At 37.9% G+C, this 26,483-nt stretch overlaps 1 protein-coding gene across 2 annotated transcripts in view; it reads left to right on the top strand.

Moving 5' to 3' along the window:
- The window catches only part of LOC308645836 (putative G-protein coupled receptor 141), a gene marked incomplete at its 3' end in the record, with an annotated part of 61,387 nt that overhangs the window by 21,993 nt on the left and 12,911 nt on the right, over positions 1-26,483 (top strand). For both annotated transcript variants that reach the window (XM_081288249.1, XM_081288248.1), the window contains one exon: positions 15,008-15,119. The remainder of the gene's footprint in view (positions 1-15,007; positions 15,120-26,483) is intronic.

Genomic DNA, 26,483 nt, shown 5'->3' with positions numbered 1-26,483 from the left:
TATTAGTTATTGATGGACTCTTATTTATTTATTTGTTTATATGTGGTGCTGAGAATTGAACCCAGTGCCTCACACATACTAGGCAAGCACTCTACCACTGAGCCACAACCCCAGCTCCAAGGACATATATATATATTTTAAAAGTAGAGTCTCAACTCTCCTTCTTTCTGGCAGGCATACTGGGTACTTTCAGTGGGAAATGATTTTTAATAAATGCTTATAGTGTGAATGCCAAGGGTGCTTATTGTCACTGTGATGGTTATTATTTCTGGATAGAACTCACAAGTAATAGAAGGATATTTTTGTTTTGCTTATACAGTTTTAATTGCTATTTATTTATTATTTATATAAGTCTTTTATTCCTCCTGCTGGGCATTAGGACTCTGTACTTGCTTAGTCCAATAGTCGGTGTGATTGTTATAACTAAGGGCATTCCAGGTCCTTTAAAGTGTGAGAGGGGGAATGTATGACTGAATGATATGAGTCTCAAAATATTCCTTTACATACTGCAACATCAATGAATTAACAAGAAAAAAAAAGAAGGGAAGAAGAGATTGATATTATTTGGAATAACACTGAGGAATAATGGAGCTACAAGAATCTATTGAAATCATCCAAGTTGGCTTCTCACTTTTTAGGCAGATGCATCATGGCCAGAGAGATGACTGGCTCAAAGTGACCTACATCATTGATTCTTAAATTTTAACATGGCCAGGATGTACCTGCACCATGTATTAATAATACCAGACTGTTATGCCTTGCCCCAGAGCTCCTGATCAGCAGGTCTGGATGAGACTCTGGTGATGTTGATGCTGCCAGCACATTGACTGAGTGCCACTGGTCTACATGTTGTCTAATGAACAGCCACAGTAAGTTTTCTCCTGGGCTGAAGTCTTGTTCAAGTACTGATGAACTCACTTTATGCTACCTGGGAGAGGATGCTGGAACAATCAAGGGGTGGAATCAAGAACAGATAAACAGTGGGTTGACCCAGTGCGTACCTATCTGGAGTGACATAGGGAGAAGACCTGACTGCTGTTCTGAGTCTGAATCTACTTGGGATCTTCAATTTTCCATCCCATATTCATTCCTTTGGGTCAACTCCTCTTAAAAATCAAGCCCTTTGGAAAAATTCTACCTCTCCTGGCCAATTTAAGTCATTGATCTCAACGTCTGCCTGTTTCAAACTTCACCTGGGAGCTTCCTGCAAGTCTCCTAGCTGCAGGCAATTTTTCTCTGAAATCCCACAGCCTCTGCCTGTCTCCTGGTTTTTGCCAGAAATACTTCTTACAGGATTTATTTAAATATTATTGAATAGGAAGTAATCTAGCAAACTAGGTGTCTCAGAGATGCAAATTTTTAACTGCAGACAAAATATTACACTGAATTTTCTGAACAACAGCCCAAGGGTTTCATTAAATGCAGCCAGAATTGCTGGAGGTTTAAGAACTCAGTCTTCAGTTCCAGAATCCCCAACTAAAAACCACTTTAGAACTTTGAAGTTTCTAAATATTTTGTAACTTTTTCCAGAAATCTATCTTTCATATTTCTTGTCTATTAGTTAATTAATGGTAAAATCTCAAAACCAATGGGCAGGTCTTAGGAAGGCAGACTCTGCCCTAGAGAGAAGCACCAAGACAAAGAGTGGGCAGGACACTGGCTGGCCTTGGGAGACAAGTGAGCTTGCAGTGACCGGGGTCCTGCCTGTGACCCTCTTGGAAACAAAGGCTTATAACCTACCTTTCCCCTGGGTTTGCACTAAAAGGTGATGTATGCTGCTGTAGAAAGAAGAACCAGAGGATTGAGAGTGGTTAAGGGACTCAAGATGTGTATGCATGGGGAACACATGGGACAGATAATCCAGATGATGGAAGGAGCAAAGACAAGAAGGATAGCAAGAGGATTTCTTTTGCCTACTTAATATTGCTTTTGTTTGAATCACAGAAGTTAGAATGGCATTCAGCATACACCCCATCTCTCTCTCTTTCTCTACATATATATCAGTGTGTCAGGTCATGCATCAAAGGCCTTTTTTTCTTTTTTCTTTTAAAAGCAAACCTGATATCTGAAAGATGATAAAGAGTGAATGCCCTTCTGGGAATTATTCATGAGCAGATGGGGACAATAATTTTAAAATCAAGATGCCTCTTAAGAACATTGTGTTCACTTAGCTACTGCCACCAAAATGCTGTGTAATAAGTTATCCCAAGACACAATAGCATGAAAGAGCAATTATTTATCTTCATAGACCTGTGCCTTGGCTAAGGGTCAGTCATTTGGTCTGGTTCAGCTGGGTGGCTCTGCAGATCTCAGCCTGCTCCCATGTCTGGTATCAGTGGACTGAGGCTGGGCTCTTCTCAATGATGGAACCTCACTCCCTGAATCTTTTGTCTTCTCCTGGGACCATGGCTAGTCCAGCATGCTTTTCTCATGGTAATGAGGGAGACACAGGGGCTTGTGCACAAACACTAACCCTTAAGGCCTATAACTTCCACCTTTGTCTATTGGCCAGGGCAAGTCACCTGGCAAACACAAAGCCAAGGGCCAGAAGCACATGCTGTTTCTGAAGTAGGAGGAACTGCTAAGTCTCCTGTGGTGGTAGTGGTCAAGTTATGCAATCAGGGATGGATAGAGAATTGGGCAAATCAGGCCCCTGAGCACAAACGTACACAGGTTTTATCAATTAAGTTCAACTTTGTTACATTTAAGAAAATGCAGATAGAATACCATTGTATTCTGAAGCTAATTAATAATGCTTTGATATGAGTAAACTGTTAAAAAAAGAGAAGTAACTTTTAGCCCATCTGTCTATATCTGTTTGGTCTTTGTTCAAATTTCTTTTCTTCTTTTGCTGTTTAGATCATTCTAATTACTTTTTCTGTGTTCCACATGCTTCCAATGCTGTACTTGCTTGCCTAGAGTGTTATTAGTCAATTAAAATTCTCAGACACTGTATTTGCCATTGCTTTATCACATTAAATATACACTGTCTTCAGAGTTGCTGCTAAAGAGCCTTCAATTCACTCTGTAAAATATCTGTCAATCACATATTTGTATAACTTACACCTTATTTCTCTCTCTCCTTGACTATTCTGTGTAATTTGTTAGTGTTTATTATCGAATTTCCTAATGCAAGTTTCTAAACTGGATCCCTTGCATCTCTTTATTGTCTCCTTTAATGATCACAACAACCCTGAAATATTGATAATGAATTTTCCTTTGCACAAACTATACTCAGGGAGATTAAATGAATTGCTAACACCAAAGAGGTAATAGTATTGAAATTCAAAGACAGATTTTTCAGCTGCAAAGTCAATGGCTTTTCTACTATTTTTCCATGTTTCTTGCTTCATCTTCCCCCACCTCCCATATGCATTTTGTTTTCTAGATAGTCCGCTGAGACAGAGTGCTGGACAGATTTTATGCCAGATATTTTGGTAGCAGATCCTTTTTACTCTCTTAAGAGCCTATGGGTTTGGCAAGGCACACATTATTATTATTCTCTCTGAAGCTGAGTGTACTAATATTTTGAAATGAAGAGATTTACACAGCCATTAAGTGGTGAGACTGGGATGCAGGCTCAGTATATTTTTCTACTTTATCATTTAAATTACTGCATTTAATCATGGCAATTGAAAGTATGAGAGTCCACAATTTTGTTAATGGATTTAGTCAGTTGGTTTGGACATTAAAGGACTATATTTTCTTTATAAGATTCTATAAGAACTTGAGAATAATGGAAAAGTGGCTGTTCCTTACATTTCAACAACCTAAAGATATATTAGTAAAGGAGAACTGCTGTGCAGTCACATAGTCCACTATGTTCTAGAGCATTAGATTTATTATAGGAATTTTTAGTACATTAGCAGTCTTTGTAAATTGTTGCTGATTGCCTAACTTCGTGAACAACTTAAGTTATAAGAACAGTCTAGATAACTTAAATTTATCTAAGTAAACTTCAATAAAGAAAATTGCAGCTTCTTCCCTTAAATTATCTTCATTTTCCAATGAACACTTTGCATTGTAAAGATATAGTCCAAGAAACCACAAATTTCTTTTGTGCTGTTTTGATCTTCTACTAGTGTAGAAAGCAGTGTTACACCATGCTTTGCTACTGTGATGTGTAGAAACAGGATGTAAGCTGTTAGATTTTTGCAACAGCTTCCCATTAATCTGTGTCTCAAGCATTAGGAGTTTCAGAGAACCCAGTAAGTTTTATTTGAGTTAGTGTTATCCTCATGAAATTTAGAAGCTGTTTATCCTAAATTCTTCAAAACATGTTATTTCTAGAACTTTTGGTTATTGATACATTTCTTTCTTTCTTTCTTCTTCCTCCTCCTCCTTCTTTTTCTTTTTCTTTCTTTCTTTCTTTCTTTTTTTTTTTTTTGACAAAGACCTCTAGATGTGAAGGAAATGACAGGGACTATTTATGTTTATGGAGTGGCTGCTTTACCTATTTTATCTCATTACTGGTTCCATATTCAAATATTCCTGAGTAGGAATGAAAGATGAACTGGTATTAGAATCCCATCCACCTCCATTTAAGTCTTGGCTTTTCTGAGATCACAAGGGTGAGAGAGAGTATGAAGATCTTTCTGGATCACTGAATTGTAGGTAAGGGGTCTTGTTAAATCATAGCATTTTGATTAATTAAAGCTGAACAGACTTAATTTTAACCTTATTTAATCAGAATTTTAAGGGTTCAAAACGGTAGGAGATTTTCCTTCCATATTAAAACACAGTTCTTAGATACCTACATATCTGCAACCAAGAGATATTAGCATCATGAAGTGAGTATTAGTTTAATACTAAACTAATACTATGTTTAATATTATGGTCATAACATGACTGACTGCAGCCTTGCTAGGCTTCAAATATACATATCCCACTGTTTTAAGACAAGAGAATGTGTCTTTGTGTAGCATTTCCAGAGAGTTCTGATATCATTCTGATTGGACCACCTTAGGTCATATATCCATTGTAAGCCAATAGTTATGATTATGATTAGTGGTGAGGTAAGAGATAAAATATAGTGATCAATTTAGTTTAGTCCAAGTTGAGTACCCATTCACGGGTCTGAGACATGGACTCCTTCAGAATGACAGGGACATATTAAAATGGAAATGGGTTTTGAGGAATTATGTATAAATTATGCATAGATTATGCATAAATGGAGGCCGAGGAGACCAACAAACACAACTGCCTACAATATCATTTATTATTCCATTGAATCAAAGAGATATCTGTCCCGCTAAGAATTGTGGGGGAAATGGAAAGAATAAGACATAGTTCTTACCTTGGGTATCTGTATTTCATTATGGAGAAGAGCTAAATTAGTAGCTGTAGTCAAAACTTGAAATGATATGATATAAAAGAAGTATGACTAACTTTTAAGGCAGGTAGGAGAGTTACTTTTTTGGGGAGGAATGATGAAATGTTCTTGGAGGGGTGAAATGATAATAGAGCATGAAAAGCTAATTAAGAATATTTTGGCCATGTGTGTTAAGTTGCTGAGAGAAACTGGGACACAGAAAAAAATAAATCTTGTTAGGTAACAGGATAGACAGAGAGTTTAGAAAAACAAATAATGCTCAAGTCTTAAGTAGAAAACAAAGGACTCCAAAGAGTCAAAATGACTCTTTTATTTGGAATCAGTTCACCTTGTAGGCTAGTAAAGAAGTGAAGAAAGTGAAGACCAAAGTATCATTTCTTTTTTAAAATGTTTTAATTGGTATGTTATAATCACAGTAGCAGGATTCAGTATCATATCCTCATACATGCACATAACATAATTTGCTCAATTTCTTGTTGGCTGAAAGTGGTAACTTCTGTATTTTTCAGTGAATTAATACCATTTGTTTAAGAAACTAATGCACTGCAATGTTTGGGGATTTTTTTCCCAGTTTATGTGGTTTCCTCTTAAGAATTTCTGTTTCTAAATGATGTTTCAACTACTTTCCTTATATCTCTTTTGTTCTAAAATGGAATGTGACAGCTAAGTTTTCAACTGACATTTTTTTATTTCTAAATATTTAGGGGAACGTTTTCCTTCATATGCTGGAGAGGGATAACATGCCTGCCAAGAGGCTGAAAATATTGTGAGCACTGACTAGGGTCTACATTTATATAAGGTTGCCAGGAAGATATAGGTGAGTTCCTTGGCCAGAGAGCCTCAGATTTCCATGGTGGGGAAAGAAGGCCATGTTCAGCCCATGACTGTCTGATGACAGATGGGCCTTGCTAATTATACCTGTCTTCAACTAAGGTTCAGATTTACTTTATATCTTGAACATAGAGTAGATATCAACAGGGAAAACATGGACGAGTCTTTGTGAGAAGAAGAATAAAAATCTGTTTCCAAGTAAATGAAAGGGAAAGCTATATTTTCTTTGAGTCTTAAGCATATGGTCTAAAACAGAAATGAAAAGAGGAATTGCAAATATATTTCACACCGAAACATCCCTTCCCCCACAAAAGTTAATTGGATTGAGGATGTCTCTGAAAATAGTCAAAGTCTACATGGAGATTGTATATTTGCTGATAGATATACTTTAGACTGTAACAGAGAAGATCACGTCGATCATTAACATGCATTTGGTATTTGCCCTATGAGTTAATTCAGTGCCATCCCCTGATATTTCCTGTCTCCACTTTCTTTCTCACCCTTTCTCTGTCTGCCAAGTCCTTTCCACCCTCCTGCTCTACTTTAACATCAGCTTCTCTTCTGAGGCTTTCCTGGGTTACTCCTTCCCGTAGGTTGGCTTATTCTCCCACCACTCTGCTCTCGTGGCATGGTCTTATGCTACCTTCATGTATTTCTACTCCAGGGGTCTGTCTCCCTCACTAAACGACAGGCTGCTTGAGGATAGTTGTTCTTGCTTTATTTTGTTTCCTTCATTCATTTACTATACAGCCTTCGCACATCAATTAGGCTAACACATGTATCTTAAGTAAAATTATTCATATGGTTCCTGAACATAATTGTGTAATAAAATATGCACCAGGAAGCGAATGCTCTGGTCTCAGCCTGAGAAAGTACTTATTTTTCTCTCTCTCTCAGCTAAAATAAATCCATTATATTGAAAAGATTATAAATAGCCAGGGATATGAGAAACCTTAAGCAAATAGTCAATAAAATATTTAGTGTTTTCTATGTACCCAGAGACAAACGAGTGATGGTCTAAACGGTCATGGTCACCTCCCTTATGGATGTTCTAGTCTAATGATGAGAATTTCCAATTAATATGCAAATCTACAAGTATATTTACCACTTGACATCATATTAAATGCCATGGAGAAAGAAAACAGTGATTCAAGATAAAATAGAAACTTTGGAGAAAATATCAGTTAGAAAATTGTTTTTGCTGATGAGCTTGATTTAAGACAGAGAGAGCGACTTCTGTTCATGCTGCTTCCTGAAAAAGTAGCTAGTTATCAAAGGAAACATTTCTCAGCAGGAATGATAGATGAACTGGTATTAGAACCCCATCCGCATCCATTTAAGTCTTGGCTTTTCTGAGATCACAAAGATGAGAGAGAGAGTATGAAGATCTCTCTGGATTACTGAAATGTAGCTAAAGGATATTGTTAAGTTTTCAATGCACGCAAGTAGTACAGAATTTGAGGATGCAGTGTCTCAAACAGGGCTAAGATTCACCATACTCTGCTATATTAGGCTTCCCTGATCAGGGTGTGGGGAGCAAGCATTTTGGAGGCATAAAGAGTAAGCTTTACAGTTTGTGTATGGGGAGTTTCACCAGATCATCTGAATTTTCTCCTATACTCCAGAAAAGCTGTGATATAAGCATCCGCAATTTGTACTTCAAAATGTCCACATAGACTTAGCTGGTTCAGATGTTACAGAATCAGAGGTGGGACCCCGAAACAATGCCCTTGGCTTCTTGCTAACTAGCATTATCAGATGGTAATTCTGCAATTTGAGTACAAGATGGAAGTTGGTATGAGCTAAGAAAAAGAGGAAGACAGGGCTACAAAGTCCAGGTCTTTATCATGTCATAGAATCTCAGCATTGGCCAGCTTATCTGACCATCAGATTTGGTGATAAGTTTTCTGTACAAAAATCTGTCAAAAAATTTTCCAGCCCATGTTTGAATATCTGCATTGAGAATTGATGGTTGTTAGCTCTTCTAACCATTCTATCATCTAATATGGATCTCACTGTGTTTAATAATGGATCTATTTTGGTTCTGGCCTTCTTGTACAGAGGCCAACATGTTCCTAGCAGCTTAGTTACTTTCTGCAAAAATATTGACATGCACCCCTCACCCTTTGCTGCACATATCTGTCAATCATGAGTCACTGTTGTCAGATGAGAACAAACTGTCTAAACTGAGTTCACTCTGGCTATGTTTAGAATGTGCAGCTCAGAGGCAGCTGGAGTTGAGAATTCAGTGGGAAACTGAAAAAAAAAATTAATGACACAATCCTTCTTGTTTCCCAAGATTTTTGCCAGAAAAGACTCCAATTCCTGTGTATGGGGGCAAGAGCTAAATTTTTGGAGGGAAGAGGTGAGGAAATGCTCCCGAGAGCATCAGAGCCAGGCTAAAACCAGTATCTGAGGGGTGGCTGGTATTGGGATGGTCCTTGGTCAGAAAGGAACATCTAAGCTATGGCTGGATCCATGAAGTAAGAGAAAGGAGTGTAGATTGAGGGCAGTTGGGTGAGTTTCAGTGAGGCTGATGATACAAAAGGACCCCGGGGAGGTGAACCAGGAGCCAGGTAGAAGGCAGGAAGAGGAAATATGACACGTCTCAGGTCTGGAACTTCCATAAGGGGGCCACATCTGGCCACTCATGTGTGGATGGCTGGGCACAGGGTAACAGTCCTTGTGCTTCTCTGTGGCTACATGTGGTCCTCCTTGGACTCAACCATCTGAGGCTGAGCTAGTGGGTAGGACCTATTATAACAATCTCTCAGCATAATTTCCAATCTCAAACAAGGGGAGACAAGGACCTAACATTAAAAAAATAAAGAGAAATTAAGAAAGTCTCAGTGTTCTCTCTAGGACAAATTTAATTTTGGTAATCAAAATTTTAATGCAGTTTTGTTTTTCCTCTTACATTGCAAGCTGATGAACTGCTTTTCAAGACATTTATTGGCTTTAGAGAATACCAAGTGAACCCATTCTAATTATTTCTCCAAGACTCCTGCTAATATTCAAATTAATTGCCTTTAGAGATCCTTTTAACTGGTCATACAGAAATAAACACTGCAGTGAGAAACCAAGGACTGATAAGCTGAGAATTCTCAGCTCAGACAGAGAGTATGGATAAAGCAGGGAAGCAATGTCCATTTCTTTCTCTTTTTTTTCCCCCACAGGGGATGGCAATGTCAGTGGCTCTGACATTGTACCTCTCAGGTGGCACAGAACATGGGCTTCAGAGTCAAATATCCTGATGGTCTCATTTCAGTGCTGCCAATTGTTAGCTGAGAAAATCTGGGAGAATTGCTTAACTTCTCTGAGCCTCAATTTCTTCATCTAATATTTTGGATGAAAAGATGGTTTGAGAGGATTTCAAGTAACATGAAATTCCATCATAGTGTCAGGAATGGACAAGGCACTCAGGACCTGACACTCTATAATTATCAACCACTTGTGCTGCCACAGATGCACTCATTATGGGTGAGAAATGATAAACCCAGAGGTATCTGGGACAGGAATAGAATAAGAATGATCCTCAACAGATTTACCTGGCTACTTTCTCGGGAGCTTTGATTTGAAGAAAGTAGCTTTGATCTGAATGAGCTGATCTATCAAGTTCACTTTGGGAGTGTAGTGCTTTCCTATCATGGATTTTGGTTAATTCTCCAAATGGAGTGCCTTCTTTCCCTCAATAAAGGGGTTCACATTTGCTAAAATCACTTTCCATTTCTGGTCCTCCTCAGCATTTCTGTTTGCATGGCATCTGAACTTACTGGCAGCTTATATTTGCCTCCAAGGTGGAAGCCAATGGGTACTACCTGGGCACTTTCTGGGTGTGAAAGAGAGGCACCATTTGAACAGAAGAACACCTTTAGAACTTTCGTTTACCCTTGGCTTAGCTCACTGAAGCCTGAGAATTTAATGTATGTTTCAAAGGCTGATGAGTTACTTGAGGATGGTACTTTCCTCTTGCTCATTTTAGAATTTTGCCTACAAGAACAGGGAGTAAAGACTGTTGGCTGATTGAAGTCATCTGGGTTACATATTTTAAAACCACTTAATATGAACAACTTAAATTAGAAAGCAGGAATAAACTTTTGACTTTAAGTCATATTTTGTATTTTTCAATGGAAATCTGGCACTATAAATCTATATCTATAAATATTTCCATGCTGGATGACCACACTTTTCTTGGACATTACCTTCTGGAAATCATCCAAAATATGTAAAATGCTTAAATTGCAAAAGCATTTATCATAGTTCCTTATAACAACAGTAAGTTGGAAACACACCATCCCTGCCAATTTGATTAAATAACTTTGGAAGCATCTACTTGATGAGATATTATGTAATCATTGAAAAGTACAGGGACATCAAGGCTCAGTACTTTGATAAATTGCTAGTGAGAAATATGTGGTTGAAAATTGAGGTACAATGTGATTATAACTACCACACTAACATGCTTAGAAAGAAACTAGCAGGGAATATATGAAAATATTTGAAAGGGTGGAAAAATTCTTCTGCTTATTTAATTTTTCTTTATTTAATTGTGTTGCCTCGTTTTGTAATAAGATAAAAAGAAACACTGAAAAGAAAAGGTAATAAAATTCTGGGAGTCGCTAAGGGGAGATAAAACTGCTGTTGAAGCAGATGAGGAGGTGGACAAGTAAATGCATGAAATAGTCTAGTGATGAGTCTAGTGAAATAGTCTAGTAATAGTCTACCATGATTCTGTGGATGGTCATGAAAATAGCATTCTTTTGTGATTTCCTGTTCCTGCTTCATTATGTTTTGGTGCCTCATGGAGTTTATTGCTGAATACAGTAGTCCCCTCTTCTCCTGAGAGGATACATTTGGAGGCCCCTCCTGGCTGGCTGAAACTGCAGATACAGCAAACCCTAAAACTTAATGCCATTTCCATATTAAATAAGTCCTTGTCACTCACTGTTGCAATATATTTTGCAGTTTGAGGTGTAACAAGCAGACTAGTACAATATTTGTCCTTCTTCTTCTTCACAGTTTCAGAGAGTGAAAATGTTTTCTAACCTTAGATGTCAGCAGCTTCAACCTTGGCATAAGTTTTTCTTTCTATCCTTTGTAGGTCAAGAAGCTTCTTCTTTTTACTTCAAGGAAGCACTTTATGACTTTTCTCTGGCATATGCAAATTACCAGCATCACTTTTCCTGTGCTTTGGAACTGTTATTAAACAAACTAAGGGTTACTTGAGCATGATCACTGTGATACTGTGACAGTTGATCTGAAAGTATATATAACTACTCAGTGACTAAGGAGTGGGTAGTATAAACAGTATGGACACATTGGACAAAGAAATGATTCATGTCTTTGGAAGGATTGAGTGTAAGATTTCATCATGCTTTCTAGAGTGGCATGCAATTTAAAGCTTATGAATTGTTCAGGTTGGAAAGTTTCCATATAATGTTTCTGGACCACAGTTGACTGTGGATAACTGAAACTGTGGAACGTGAAACCACAGAGAAGGGAGGAGTACAATATTCACATTTGTCTGTCTGAAGCCCTTCTCCTTTAAATATTTACACAAACATGTTTCTCTGGCATATTGCTTCTCTATCTTTTGAGATTGGGTATTAGGTAGGCGAGATGGTGTGGCAAAGGTGGTAACTCTGCCACAGCATCACAGGTCACCCAAGAATTCCAGACACCACTTCACAGACTTATTTCTTAAGAACAATTCACAATCTCTGGAAATCAAGAAATTTCTTTGGAGCAATAGTTCTAGTAGACGTCTATTTTAGTTAGCTTTCTTGTTACTGTGACCAAAAGACCTGACAGAAACAATTAGAGGGGGAAAAGTTTATTTGAGGCTCACCATTTCAGAGGTCTCTGCCCATAGATGGCCAAATCCATTGCTTTGTTCTGAGGTGAGGCAGAACATTATGGCACAAGGGTGTGGCAGAGGGAAGCAGCTCAAAACGTGGAATTCAGGAAGCACAGAAAGAACTCCACTCACCAAAGACAAAATATAAATCTCAAAGTTATGTCCCTACTGGTCTGTCTCCTCCAGCCACACCCTACCTGCCTTCATTTAAAAATTAATCCACTGATTAGGTTACGACTCTAACAAACAAATCATTTCACCTCTGAACCTTGCACTTGTCTTATATATGAGCTTTTGGGGGATACCTCATATCTAAACTATATTGGGCTGGGGGACATCAGTGAGGATCAGAAGTCACTGCACATCTCCATACTTCTAGACCAAAGATCTGTGCAAAGCTCTTCCCAGGAATGGAAAGTTCGTGGACTGGTCCTTGTAAAGAAGCAGGTGGTGAAACAGGTGTTAGATGTGTCTTGCCGAGCAATTTAGGCTTCTGTCTATAAAAACACAAAGCCTCTGAGTTTCAACCTCACAGAGTTTAGACCTCAACTTCTGCTTCTCTTCTAGTTAACCAAAAGACATCATCACCAGTTACAAAGTCAGTACCATGTTTAACTCCTCAAGTGATAGGAGAAATAATAGAATTGAATAGAGAAATGATAGAATGTTGTTCTTTGGTGGAAATGGGTATTTTGATTAGCTGCAGGTCTTTCATTCAAAGGTGCCTAACTAAGCAATTGTTTGCCACTGTAGTGGAAGACCCAAGAGATTCCTTTCAAACATCTGTAACAGTCTTTGAATAGGAAGATGACTATGACAGAGTACAAAAAGGAAAAAAAAATGACGTGTGTGGGGAGAACTTTTTGTATGCTACTTAGGCATATCATTCTCTCAAATGGATTTTTGCAGTTGATTTTTATTGTTGTATTTCACCTGTTCCTGATATTTTTAGACATCTTTGTTTTTTTTTTCTTTCTTTTTTTTTGTTTTTTATTTTTTAGCTACCCTGAGATGGTCCTTAATGTGGGAGCTGTCATCCCAGAGTCTTTTGTCAATACATTTTGGATAAACTGCTGTTTGATTTTCCCATAGTGAGTGATTAAAGTGACTGCTGCTATTCTTTTTCAGCAAAAATAACAAAATGTAATTGGCTGTAAGGCTATTTCGAAGGCAGGGTAGCCATTTATCCACCAACAATCTCATGTTAGGAAATCTGTTCTGTCTCTTCTAGTTGTGTTGTATATCAATCCTGGCTCTGTCCTGGAAGGGCGAGTATCAGGGTGGACTTAAATCAGGGCTCTGCCATATAGATGCTGGCTTCCACCTCCCTGGGTCTCTGGAGTCCACCTGTAGCAGTGCCACATCATGGGAACAGTTCTGGAATGGAAACCAGGACTTGAGATTTAGCTACCATCCAGTTGTGTTAAGGTCCTTGCATGGGCTCAGTGTCTTCCTCACTTTAACAGCAGTTGTGATCACCATGCTTCACTCTATCACTATGCTTCCGTGATTTTTGCCTTCTGATCTATGGTACAAGTGTCCATTCTGCTTTGGAGTCACAGTGGGAACAGGGATGGGTCTGGAGAAGGGTGAGAAAAAAGCAAGATGATAGTGGGAAGCACTGTGAAGACAATGAGTAGGGTTGGTTCCCTTGTAGGGAGTGGTCAGGGGTAGGATCCATAGACCCATCTGTTCAGCATGCAGTAGGATAAAAGGAATCCAAGGACAGAGTCAGGAGCAAAGAAGAATGAGTGATAAGATCAGAAAGACCTTTTATCAGGGTCTCCGGGTCTTCCAGAGCTCTTGAGTACTGCCACTGAGCTGTCCAGATAGTACTTCTCTGCTCTGCCCCAGACATGAGGGTAGTCATTAGTACTGTTGAGTCTCTGTCTTTTTGGGGGGATATGGGTGCAGGAGTGCTGGGGATTGAACCCAGGGCCTTGCGCATGATAAGCATATGATCTATCACTGAGTTACCTCCACCTGCTCTGTCTTATTTCTTTATATTTTTTCCTCTCCTTCCTCATCACCAAGGTTCAGGTTAGACACAGACTCTCTCTTTTTAAATGATGACTTTACTGAGATGACTCACCAAATATAATATTTGTCCTTTCTTTATTTTTAATTTATTTTTTATTGGCATATTGTACATAATAATGAGATTTGTTACATATTCCTACATGCACGGGGAAAGAAAACTCACCCTTTTAAAGCATACAATTCAATTGGGATTTAGAATATTCACAAACCTGTAGATATAATTTCTCCTTTTTATAAGTAGAAGAAGGAACAAATTATAAATCATTCATATTGAGCATAATTTCAGATGTTGACTTTTTATTATTTTCTTTTTAAACTTGTTTATGCACTATGATTGCTTGTTTGTTTTCTGTTTTCTTTTTTCCTTCCTGCCTCTGATTGGATTGATTTGGTTTGCTGTGCTTCATTTTTTCCTTTGAGTAATTTGTAAGCCAGATACCAACTTCTGTTCACCAAGCAATTGCTCTGAAATTTTCATCAAGAGTTTAATCTCACACTTTCCAATTTCTTGTCCATTAAATGGCAATATCAACTTCCTTCCTGGTAAAACAAAAATGTTGGCATACACCCTTTGTTTTATGTTCCCCACTCTCACTATGTTGAAACCCATAGGAATTTTAATTTTGTGTTGTCATTAACATTTTAGATTTAGTTGTGTTGTTTCACTTATACTTTAGCTTACTACTGTATTTTTTGGCATCCTATATGTTTTCTTTCTTTTTTTTCATTTAGCTGGAATATACATTCTTAATTCAGGGGATATCCCAGAGAGATAAATATTCTGAGTATTTGTGTGTCAGAGCATGCCTCTCTTCTTCACTCTCTTGAATACTAATTTGGTAGAAAGAAGAATTTCCAATTCAAAATAGTATTTCAAAACCATTCAGATATTTTTCCAACGTTCAATATGTCAAACTCTGATGACTGTTTATACTTTTTTTTCATAGATTTTCTGATGTTTCTGTGCTCTCTGGGAACTTGGAAGAAGTCTGGTTTCATTCATTCAGCAATTGTTTATCAAGAGGCTGTTACACAAAGGCACTGTTCCAGATTCTAAAGGTAAAAATGTGAACAGAGCAGATGTCTTGTCCTCATGTTGCTTGAATTCCAATGGAAGGAGCAACAAGGAAAACAAACACAGGAGAAAACCATGTGCTGTGTTATTAGCAAATTTATTTTGGTTCTTGGTTTCAGAGGTTAGTCTGCAGTTAGCTGAGTCCATAACTCAGGGCCCAAGGTGAGGCAGATCATCATGGTGGCAGGGTGTGTTGCATGATCACCTCATACTTACCTCATGGCTGCAGGGAAAGATGGGGTGTAGGGAGCACAGGAACAGCCACAGGAAAGGTAAACCCTTCCAGGGCATGCTCCCAGTGACCCACTTCCTGCATCCATACCCACCTGCCTACAATCACGACCCAATTAGTTCATTCAAACTGGGATGGATGGATTAGATTCTTTAGATGTAAATCATTGTAAACGATTGTAAAAATACAATCATTTTGATTCCAAAGATGCCTGTATTAACCCAGGAGCTTCTGGAGAACACCTCATATCCAAATCATAAGAGGTGTGATGGTTAGAAGTGGCTAAGTATCAACATTAAAGAAAATTACTGAAAAAGTGAACTGTGACTGGAGGCATTAAGGAGGTGAGCATGTAAGTACTGTGATTTCTGGGAAAAGAGGAGTCACATAGGAAGAACTTCATGTGAATAGGACCTGAGGCAGGGCATGCCAGTGCTGTTTGAAGAAAGCAAGTAGTTATCATGTTTATTTGGCATATATTAATGAAGTGGAAACTTATAGGAGGTAAGATCAAAGACATAGAGAATGAGAAGGATCACTTACATCCAGAAGGACTGTATAGACCATTTCTAAATCTTAATTGGACTCTGAGTAAGATGAGAAGCCATTGAGGATTGGGAGAAGAAGGATGGCATTTTCTGCTTTACCTTTAGAGAGATTACTCTGGTTATAGAGTTGTGAATACACTGTAAGAGAAACAGTACAGTAAGAGAGTAGAATAAGAGAGGATTCCTGAGTTTGCTGTTATGATCCCAGGAATCAGTGATGTGACTTGAGCCACATTCATAGCAATGTGCATGGTGAGAGGTAGACCAATCCCAGATTTACTTAATTTAATATTTTGTAATATTATAATTTAGAAATAATTTTTACACAGGACATTTACAGAAATGTTGTAAGCATGGTATAAGGAACGTCAATGCCTGCTTTGCCTAAATCCCCAATTTTAATTTTTACTACATTGACTTTTCATGTTTATATATATATATATATATATATATATATATATATATATATATATATTATATATACATATACATATATATATTATATTATATGTAATATGTCTATTATAATTTCTTGGATCAATCTGAAAAGAAACCAAGGACATGATGCTTTTATCCCTATGATATGCAGTGCACATTTTCTAAAGACAAGATATTCTTTTATATAACTGCATACAATGATCAAGTTTAGGAGAGTAGCATAGATGAAATTCTTTTACTTAATCTGCAGGCTCTGTTAATATTTTGCAATTATACCAGTAATGTCCTCTATATAAAAATAATCGTACCTAGAAATCCTAGTGGACTATTATGTGTGAAAGGGGATAGAAATGGTGGTGAATTTGGGAAGAAAACAAAAAATCAGGGAGGAATGCCAGCTTTCAATAAAGCAACTGGAAAGTGAAGTCACTACTAACAGAGGCTGGGAGGTCTTTGAAGGAACAACTTTTGTGTCTATCTGGGAATGTGGGAGTGGTATCCAGCTTTGAAGTTTGAGATGCTCATTAAACATCAATGTGAATATGAAAATGTGTTCTCTGTGATTTGACATTCCATCTTCATTTGTCTAAATATGAGAATTTTCTATTAGTTAGCACAGTATCAGTAGGCTCTTTCAAAACAAAAATTTCATCTTTTTATGCATAGTAAATATTCTTACTTATTTAAGTATTCCACTTCATTTTTCTGTCTCCTGGTTGTTGGAACTTCTAGTTTTGCCCTAGGAGTTTCTTACCTTTTCTTTTTATCTTTCATCCCTTGACCTTTTTGTTATTATTATTCCATCTTTGTAGATCTCTTTGAATATTCTTGTAAGTTCACTGATTGTGAAGAAGGACATTTTTAAAAAAAAACTTCAGTAACAACGGAGTCTTTTTTTTAACATCATTCTCTTTCCTCTGAGGGCATTTATAGATGTTTTGCCTTTTTTAGCTTACTAATTAGTCTTGGTTATTTTGCCTGAGGAATTTGGTCTCCATCTAATGTGGCATTTATTTTCCTAAAACATTTAGTGATTATTTCTTTTCTTTTAATGTTTGTACTTGATCTGATGATCTCACCACTTGCCATGAAGAATCTCAAGCACAAACTTTCCTTTCCAACCCATGTTTTCAATTTTTGTTTAGTTTGGAACTGGCGCTGACTGATGCTAATCCTAATACTATTTAAACTTGACTGACATAATGGCCAGCTAATGATATCATGCTTCTATCTTGCCCTTCTCTAACTCTTCCTTTATTATCAAAATGTTTTTGAAGTTGAAATGTTGAATGCTATTTGAGATTATAAAATCCACTGCATCTCATATTTTTCAGTATAGAATAGGAAATCTTGAGTGTGGCAACATAGTGGGTAAGCCTCATCTGCACGCACTCGTCTGTATTTCAGTAATGTATTTTAAATTTCAGGTGTTTCTGGCTGTTGGTAATCCCCTAAACATGCATCCACTCTTTACTCTGACTCTTTGCTTGAGTGCTTTATCTTTTCTCTATGTCCAGAACTTCAATTCATCCTTCAAGATTGAGTACCCATCAAATACCTGTACTCATTTTGATACCTTCACTGTGACTGGATCTTAAAATAACTACCCTCTTTTCTGAAATTTTACAGCACTTTTTTACTTCCCTATAGGGGTTTCTTTAATAATCTACGTATCTCTATCTCTCTTGCCAAATGGAAAGAGATATAAATGCAATGATGTTTACTCCATTTCTGAATCTTTCCTACCTACTATACAATAAACATTTAAAAATTATATTATTTGTTTAATAAGTGAAGTGAGAAATCCAAGATTATAGGTGCTCTTTTGTTTTGAAAAGGGTATAAGTCCTGGTAACTGTGGTCTATACACTTATAAGGATGTGGATTGCTTAACATTATTTTGGAGGATTCTGAAAACTTTGTAGGACTCTAATTTAGTAGGCTGGTCTCTGATGTTGGTTCTATCGTAGATTTTTGTAAAAGAACCACAGAAACCAGTTCCATGTCTCACTTCTGAGGTTGGGGTAGTCTTTGGGCAATGGAGGAATGACCACTGAGGCCCAAGAAACATTGTGGGCAAGGCAATGGGAAGGGAACTGGCAAGACACAAGGAAATTGCCATTAACCAAGTCTTAGGTAAATCCAAGGAGCTCTCCTGTGTGTGGGTTGAAGTTAGAACAAAACAAGAAAAAATCATGCAGGCAAGATGACAGAATCCTAGTGCTCTACCAGGATTGGGAGAGGCTGGTTTAGAGCTACAAAAACCAATGGACCCTGTTCCAATATATTGTGCTAATAGGTAAATCAGGAGATGCATCTATCTATCTATCTATCTATCTATCTATCTATCTATCAAGATATATACAGAATGAGGGCTGGGGATGTGGCTCAAGCGGTAGCGCGCTCGCCTGGGATGCGTGCGGCCCGGGTTCGATCCTCAGCACCACATACAAACAAAGATGTTGTGTCTGCCGAGAACTAAAAAAAATGAATATTGAAAAATTCTCTCTCTCTCTCTCTCTCTCTCTCTCTCTCTCTCTCTCTCTCTCTCTCTCTCTCTCTCTCTCCTCTCTTAAAAAAAGATATATACAGAATGAAATATGTTCTTTTAGAAACCGAAGTGTTTTAAGTCGGAAAATGAGAGTGGACGGGACTCAAGCAAACTTGAGTTTGAGGCAAGACTTCTTTCTAGACTTCTGAAGTCAATTGCAGAGAAAAAGAAGAGGTCCCTCCCTAGGAGGGAGAGGTTCATGTCTAGGATGAGGTGGTCCACACATTGCCAGAGAGACAGCCATGCTTCCTTGGGAGAGCTTACTCAGGACCCATTGTTTATTTCTGGGATCCTGACATTAGTTACTGGTCTTGAACCAAATGTGGCTCTATCAAAGAAAGTAAAGAGGTCAATAATTTTTTCATCATTATTTTATTCATTCAACTAACAACCTGTGTCCACTATTTTATAAAATTATGCTAACATTGAAGGAAATTCAAAATCAAGAGGTCCACAAGTGACTAAAATATGAAATAAGGAAGGAAGAAAGCAATTGAGAATGTCTGCAGGGCTAGGCAAGGGCTCCTGAAGGATATGGAATCTGAGTTTGCACATCAGGGATGTATAATAGCATGAGAATAGGGAAGAATATTTTGGAAAGAGGAAATACAATGAAGACACATGGGTGAGATATCAAAACTGAATGATAAAGTAAATGTTAATTTTTTTTTTAAATCCCTGGTTCCTTGTATTGGTAATGGATTGTTTCCAAGACATCCATTGCCTTCTTCAAGTCTTAAATGAATTGGCTGCCTTTGTTGGAAAATGGTTCATATTGTATTAAACAGCCAACTAGGTAAATAGATAAAATGCTTTAATCACTTCTTGATGTAAAGGCCCAAATTCAGGAAAATACCATAGTTGGCTCAGAGCCTGAGAATGACAACAGCATTGCTGCTGGGACCTTCAGAGCCTCTCTTCCTCTACCCTCTTCCTCCTCCTTCCTGCCCCTTTCCTTTGTTTTCCCCACCTCCTCCTTTTTTCTCTTGTCTTCCTTCTTTTTCCTTCCATCATCTTCTTGACATCCTATTTTTTTCTTTCATGAGTTTGTTGAATCATTACAGAAACACTAACCACTCAACTTGTGTCAAATTCTGGGCTAGTGCATATGTTATTATTATTTTTTCTGTGAAAATTGGGTGTGAGGTGGAGTTTTTAAGTCATAAAAGTATGTCTAGAACATTCTATACTAGATGCCTCCTAGGTTTTTTTTTTTTAATTCCTTTTTTTCCTCTTCAGAGTGTCCATATCCCAAAGCTCAGGGAAAATAACAAAATTTGAGCCTAAATATTGAAAAATTAAAATTCATATAATCCAAACTTAACACTCAGGAGAAGAAATGGCTTCTCATTTAAGAGGGTGTTTGTTTCATCACAGTTGGTGAGTTTTGCATGTAATGCACTTTAAATCCAGGAACAGTGCTGGTCCTTGAACATGGTGACTATGGGTGCTGGCTCAGTTGTTCCGGGTACCCAGGTCCTGGATGTGATATTCATCTCTCAGGCCTGTCTGTCACATATCCAGTAAGTCACTGCTTCACAGCCCACAGCATCTCTCAGACATTGTGGCTTTCCCACAGCCTCGGTGCCTGTTCTCATTTGTAAGCTATTATTCTGAAGCGAGACATTGAACACATTTCTGAACAGCATTTATTGTTTTTGTGTGTGCTCAAATTATTGTAATGGAGACGTTTCCTTCCAAGGTTTTTAAGCTTTGAACTTTCTTTTATGTGCAGATGCTTGAAGTTTCCTCCATCCTTTGTAGGCATCCAAATCCATCACACACGCAAAGGAACAGATAATGTAATATTTAATAGTTTAGGTTCAAAGGAACACGTTCATTTTGGTTGAATTGCTGTTGTTATCAATTGCTATTGAAAATGTCTTTGTATCACTGTACAAAGAAATTTGACCTTCAAGATCAATATAATGCAACTAAAATAAAGAGTCAGATTAAAATTATTTTCGTATTTCAATGTTTCAACTTCCATGTGGAAAATACAATTCTTCAAGGCAATATTGATAAAATAAGGTTACTGGCAACGCATGCCTATTTCTTCTTATGGATGAGAGAAGAGGCTTATGTGAAAATGTAGCAATAACCTTGAATCTTCACAGGTAGGGAGGTCACCATCCTGCTCTGTTAGTGTGTTCTTGGACATGCTTTGTCATGGCTGCAAGCTAGTCATCCATACAGAAGATTGAATCATCTCTGAGAAAGAAAGGAGAGAGAGAATTTCAGGTCCAGTAATTAAAAAGTCCCACCAATCCTTAGATGCAGAGGAATACTTCTTGCACATATACATTCTTGTTTTTTCTTCTGTGGAAGAAATTGGGCTCCAATCCTTATCTGGCCTCCCGGACTACCTGTGATCTCCATAGCTTTAATTGCATCGTCTTCCTCCTTTGGCCCTATTCTACTTCCTGCTTGGCTTTCAAAAGCTTGTGAGTCATCTTGGATGTAGGGTGTTCATTATATAGGATAAAGTTGTCTCCAAGAGAATAATAAAAAAGCAAGTTCCTTGTAGAAGAGGCAAAGAAGAAGAGACTTCTTTTTTAAAAAAGGGGAACATGCTCTAGGCAGAAAGGACTTTTTAACTTCCCCTCTCTTTTCTTACTGTGTTACCTAGGAGAGTCAAAGCCTGGCTTCTTAGGAGTGATGTGAAGTGAGAGTGTGCCCCCAGCAGGCAGAGTGGAAGAGCGCAGGCCCAGTTTAGCTCAAGGATTGTTTTAGCTGGTATCTACGGGGCAGAATGAAGAAGCTGACTTGGAGGCAGACCATCTGGGAGTTGTGCACAATGTCCTGATTAAGTGTGGGCAAAACAACATAAAAATAGAAATAAGAACATAGCAACAAGCTAGGTCCATTCAGGCTCATAGGCAGCATCTGGAAAAACCTGTCAGGACCCAGCCTCAGGGGAGGTGTTCACAGGCAGGTGGGATCAAGGAGCTTGGCCATCAAGAATATAATGCAGGGACAACCAATAGGTTATGAAGATCATGATGGCCCATGTACAGGTAAACAGAACAGCTAATGGGTACCAGCAATAGAAATGGGATAAGGAAGCAGAGTAAGACTTTTTTGCAAGAACTGGATGGGCCATAAGGATAGGATTGGAATAGCAAATGGCTCCTGCAGAATCTCCTGAGATGTGTATAAACCCTTCCTGATTGGAAACTGGTTGCTCCAAAATTTGAGGTGGAACTTCAGCCACAGGAAAGAAGTAAGAAGAAATGTGGAAGCTGAGATTTGAAAGGAGTATTATCTAGCAAGATAATTTTGAGAGAAAGTACTGACAATAAGTTTACTTGGGAAACACTCAATTGTGAGGTCAGGATTGCTGAATCTGAGTCAGAGTTTTGGTGGGGAGTGAGCCAGAGTTTGTCAGGTCAGACAGAGAATAAAACCAGATGTTGGGTGGCAAGTCAACAATGGGTAGCATAATATGTGGATAGGTCTGGGCTGGAAAGATGTGGTGCTGGTTCCATGTAATTGGCTAGCTGAAGGGTTAGCCAATGTGGCCATACCTGCTTTTATTCTCATGCTGCCTGGCAAGGAATGTCCTAGATTTTTGGAAAGGAAGACACATTAGATACGGGGAATAATTGTGACGTCACCAGAACTCATAGCATTTATCCTTGCACATGAACTAGGGACATTGGTGGGGACAGCCACAGAAAGAAGGTGTTGTGATTGGCATCCATGACTGTTATTGTTTCAGCTGTGTCAAATCAATTTTCTGTTCCTCACAGGAGAGCAAAAAGTTGCAGGGTTTTAGCAGCCCGAAGAGGTTAGTTAGGCTGGAAGATGTTTCCGCTTCATACTTTGGGTTTATTCTTATTTCATAGAGCAATTGATATTAATCTGTGATCATGTTATATATTATTTTAACTTAGTGCATAAATTATCTAATTTGTCTCATAATTCTATATGAGATAGGGATTACATTTTAGATGAGCAAAATAAGCCTCATATAGATTAGGTAATTTTCTCATAGTAACAATGCAAACAGTAGCGGATATAAGAATTGAAGCTATGCTTAACTTAGATAGACCTTTAGTTATCCCTCCACTTAATATTTAGGGACCATCTTTTGTGTGTTGACGACTGCTATGAAAACAAGAATGGGAAAAAATGCACACAGTTCTTCTCTTCATGGAATTTATAATTTGAGGGTAGGGGTGGAGAGATGCCAGCAACCAGTACTCATTTACTCATGTAATTATTTACTTTTAGAGAGAATTCTGAAAAAGAAGGTCAGGCAGACCTGACCTGGTATGGGTGTGAGACACAGCATTTCTAAGGAATTAACAATAGCTGTAAGGTCTTCTAGATAGCTAGGTAATGGATTTTGAGAGAAGAGGTAGTATTCCTAAGGCAAAGAAGAAGGAGGAGGAGAGGAAAGATAGAGGGAGGGTGGATCAGAGGAGGAGGTGAAAGAAACTTGAGGCATTGGAGCACCTGGAACAAGGCCATTGTGACCAAAGCTCAAAGAGTGAAATGAGGATGTTATAGAGAATGCCTACACCTACTGTGTGCAGGAGATAGTATACTTCAAAATTTCCAAAGTACATTACTATAACCTATTCATTTAATAAAATATAAATTTTATGAAACTTTGAGAACTAATCTTTGCATGTTTGCATGGAAATTACCTTTTTTGTTGAATTATTGAGTTCAAGACTGTAAGGATTTATTGCACTTTTAAAACATTAAAATTTATATTAGTTTCTGCATCTTCATGGGATAGAATGGCTATTGGCTGATGAAAGCTTCAAGCTAAAATAATCTTAAAAGCTAAATAAAATACAGTAGTTATTTGCTTGAAGACAGCATGATAGAGCTGAGGCAATGAATGAAGAGGTTGAGATTCCAGAACAAAGAAAACCTCAAATTGTTAAGTAGCTCCTTTTTACAAGATGGCATTTTTAAACTCAGGGCTGTGACTGGAGAATTGAAGTTGTTCACCAATTTGGGGGGACATTTTGATGAATTCTGGGAATTTTTGGAGTGGGAGACTAAGATCTTTGACCTGAAAACTTTTGGAAAGCATAGCAGAGACATCAGAAATTTTATAAGAAAATGATTAGATGCCGTCCATATCTATCAGAAAATAGGGGTCAAGGACAACAGTTTTTTTTTTTATTGGATGTTCACAACATTACAAAGCTCATGACAAATCATATTTCATAAATTAGAATCAATTGGGTTATGAACTCCCATTTTTTCCCAAATACAGATTGCAGAATCACATCGGTTACACATCACATTTTTACATACTGCCATATTAGTGACTGTTGTATTCTGCTACTTTTCCTATCCTCTACTATCCCCCCTCCCCTCCCCTCCCATCTTCTCTCTCTACCCCATCTACTGTAATTCATTTCTCTCCTTGTTTTTTTTCCCATTCCTCTCACAACCTCTTATATGTAATTTTGTATAATAATGAGGGTCTCCTTCCATTTCCATGCAATTTCCCTTTTTTTTCTCCCTTTCCCTCCCGCCTCATGTCTCTGTTTAATGCTAATCTTTTCTTCCTGCTCATCCTCCCTGTTCTGTTCTTAGTTGCTCTCATTATATCAAGGAAGACATTTGGTATTTGTTTTTTAGGGATTGGTTAGCTTCACTAAGCATAATCTGCTCTAGTGCCATCCATTTCCCTGCAAATTCCGTGATTTTGTCATTTTTTAGTGCTGCGTAATACTCCATGGTGTATAAATGCCACATTTTTTTTATCCATTCATCTATTGAAGGGCATCTGGGTTGATTCCACAGTCTAGCAATTGTGTATTGTGCTGCTATGAACATCGATGTGGCAGTATCCCTGTAGTGTGCTCTTTTAAGGTCTTCAGGAAATAGTCCGAGTAGGGCAATAGCTGGGTCAAATGGTGGTTCCATTCCCAGCTTTCCCAGGAATCTCCATACTGCTTTCCAAATTGGCCGCACCCGTTTGCAGTCCCACCAGCAGTGTACAAGAGTACCCTTTTCCCCACATCCTCGCCAGCACTTGTTGTTATTTGACTTCATCATGGCTGCCAATCTTACTGGGGTGAGGTGGTATCTTAGGGTGGTTTTGATTTGCATTTCCTTGACTGCTAGAGATGGTGAGCATTTTTTCATGTACTTGTTGATTGATTGTATGTCCTCCTCTGAGAAGTGTCTGTTCAGGTCCTTGGCCCATTTGTTAATTGGGTTATTTGTTTTCTTATTGTCTAATTTTTTGAGTTCTTTGTATACTCTGGATATTAGGGCTCTATCTGAAGTGTGAGGAGTAAAAATTTGTTCCCAGGATGTAGGCTCCCTATTTACCTCTCTTATTGTTTCTCTTGCTGAGAAAAAACTTTTCAGTTTAAGAAAGTCCCATTTGTTGATTCTTGTTATTAACTCTTGTGCTATGGGTGTCCTATTAAGGAATTTTGAGCCCGTCCCCACAATCTGTAGATCGGAGCCAACTTTTTCTTCTATCAGACGGAGAGTCTCTGATTTGATATCTAGCTCCTTTATCCACTTTGAGTTGACTTTTGTGCATGGCGAGAGGAGGGGATTCAGTTTCATTTTGTTGCATATGGATTTCCAGTTTTCCCAACACCATTTGTTGAAGATGCTATCCTTTCTCCATTGCATGTTTTTAGCTCCTTTATCAAATATAAGATAGTTGTAGCTTTGTGGTTTAGTCTCTGTGTCCTCTATTCTGTACCATTGGTCCACCCACCTGTTCTGGTACCAGTACCATGCTGTTTTTATTACTATTGCTCTGTAATATAGTTTGAAATCTGGTATCGCTATACCACCTGATTCACACTTCCTGCTTAGAATTGTTTTTGCTATTCTGGGTCTTTTATTTTTCCATATGAATTTCATGATTGCTTTATCTATTTCTACAAGAAATGCCATTGGGGTTTTGATTGGCATTGCATTGAACCTATAGAGAACTTTTGGTAATATCGCCATTTTGATGATGTTAGTTCTGCCTATCCATGAACAGGGTATATTTTTCCATCTTCTAAGCTCCTCTTCAATTTCTTTCTTTAGGGATCTGTAGTTTTCATTGTATAGGTCTTTCACCTCTTTTGTTAGGTTGATTCCCAAGTATTTTATTTTTTTTTGAGGTTATTGTGAATGGAGTGTTTTTCCTCATTTCCGTTTCAGAAGTTTTGTCACTGATATACAGAAATGCCTTTGATTTATGTGTGTTGATTTTATATCCTGCCACTTTGCTGAATTCATTTATTAGTTCTAGTAGTTTTTTTGTAGACCGTTTTGGGTCTTCTAGGTATAGAATCATGTCATCCGCAAATAGTGATAATTTAAGTTCTTCTTTTCCTATTTTTATGCCTTTAATTTCTTTCGTCTGTCTAATTGCTCTGGCCAGTGTTTCGAGAACTATATTGAATAGAAGTGGTGATAGGGGGCATCCCTGTCTTGTTCCAGATTTTAGAGGGAATGCCTTCAATTTTTCTCCATTCAGAATGATGCTAGCCTGAGGCTTAGCATAGATAGCTTTTACAATGTCGAGGTAAGTTCCTGTTATCCCTATTTTTTCTAATGTTTTGAACATAAAGGGATGCTGTACTTTGTC

The sequence above is a fragment of the Spermophilus citellus genome (genome assembly GCF_964194105.1).
Source record: "Spermophilus citellus genome assembly, chromosome: 3".
Lineage (NCBI taxonomy): Eukaryota > Metazoa > Chordata > Mammalia > Rodentia > Sciuridae > Spermophilus > Spermophilus citellus.
Note: the sequence above shows the minus strand (reverse complement) of the source record. Positions and strands in the feature narration are given on the sequence as shown.